General features: G+C 41.9%; 1 protein-coding gene across 1 annotated transcript in view; it reads left to right on the plus strand.

The window, feature by feature from the left end:
* Myo3b (myosin IIIB) overlaps positions 1–1,776 on the plus strand; it is a 425,075-nt gene that overhangs the window by 173,097 nt on the left and 250,202 nt on the right. The window lies entirely within an intron of this gene.

Consider the following 1,776-nt stretch of genomic DNA (forward strand, 5'->3'; position numbering starts at 1 on the left):
CTTCCTTCCTTCCTTCCTTCCTTCCCCTCACTCCCTCCCTCCCTCCCTCCTTCCCTTCTCTTTCTTTCTTTCTCACGAAGTTGCTGAGAGCTCCAGTTGCTGAGGTCAGCCTCAGATTCGTGATCCTCAGACCTCAGCCACTTGAGTTGTTGGGATTATAGGATTATGGTGTGTGCCATAGTGCCCAGTAGCTTTGAGAATTTTAATGGTTCCATCTTCATCCTTGCTCTTTCCCATTTCTCCAGCCTCCACAAGAGCAAGGAATTAATTATTTAAGCAAAGGATCAGTGGTAATTTTTGACCAAAAAGATGTGAAGGGGCACAATATAAAGGGTTGGGGTTAAAGTGCTTTTGGAATAGGTGTACTTGCTTTTCCTAAGCTGGCTGTATCAGTAGAATTTAACAGTATTGCAGACACTTTTAAAATTCATTAGATCTGGGCTGGAGGTGTGGCCCAGTGGTAGAGAGCTTGCCTTGCATGTGTGAGGCCCTGTGTTTAATTCTTGACACCACAAACATAATTTTAAAAAATCATTAGATCCCTTAAAATTGAATTTGTCTATTTAAAAAAAAAGCAGAGGATATTCCTTATGTTCATTTTTTTCCTCTCGATGAGAGAAAAATATTCACAATTATTCTGTCTTAAGAAAAACAGTATTAATAGGTAATCATAATCAGGGGCTGCAGTTATGGCTCAGTGGCAGAGGGCTTGCCTAGCATGTGTGAGCTGGGTTCAGTTCTTAGCATTGCATATAAATAAATAAAATAAAGATTCACTGACAACTAAAAGTCAATTTTTTAAAAATAGGTAATTGTAATGAATAGCATGGGCTTTGCTCTGGGTTCAAATGCTAGCCATGACACTGAGATCTTGGGCATATCACAACCCTTTCTGTGCCTAATCTGTCAAATGAAGATGCTATTACTGCCCACCTTAGGGTTTGCTGGGAGGATTAATGAGTTCATTTATATAAATTACTTTAAAGAATGCCTGATATGGTACATGCTCTCAGAGTGTTAGCCACTCTTGCCATTATTATCACTGCAGGACACCAGAGTTCCTCAGGAGTGTAGCTTCATCTGGACATAGACATACACTATTGAATTCCTGCTGTATACCAGTGTTGTGTTCTTTCCTGGGGCTGTAAGAGTCAGCAAGACAGACAATATTGTTGTATTTATAGAGCTTGAAGTACATGGAAGGTTGGGGAGAGATGGGAAGATCTTGGTTATTAAACAAATAAACACAAATATAGAGCAACTGTGATAGGTGCCAGGAAGCACTGTAAGGTTCTAGGAAGGTGAAACAGGAGAAAGGAAGAACACATCAGCTAGTACTGGAGGAAAGAAGAGCTCCCCGTACCAGACATTGAATATGAGATCTGAGGATCATTAGGAGTTAGCCAACAAGGTGGGGATGAGAGCAAGAATCGAGAGAATGGCAAAGATGAGACTCAGAGTAGTTTGTGCAGGGCTTTGGAGGCAGGCTAAGGATTTTGGACCTTTTTTGAAAACCACTCTTAGGCTGTGGAACATTTCCAAAAAGGGGAGTCACAAAACCCAACTTGCATTTTGAAATGCTAACGCTAGTTTCGATGAATCAATGGAGATGAGAGAAGGCTTGTGCTGAAGAGTCAGGGGATGTTGTTAAATCTACATAGAGAATGTCAGGCTGGATGAGTGTAGAGAGGTGGACCTTCCCAGGGCTGCTAGGCAAGGAGAATCCACAGGCCTGGGTTTAGCCTAAGAACCCAAGCACAGGGGTGGGGGTGGGAT

The sequence above is a fragment of the Marmota marmota genome, unplaced genomic scaffold (assembly GCF_001458135.2).
Source record: "Marmota marmota marmota unplaced genomic scaffold, marMar, whole genome shotgun sequence".
Lineage (NCBI taxonomy): Eukaryota > Metazoa > Chordata > Mammalia > Rodentia > Sciuridae > Marmota > Marmota marmota.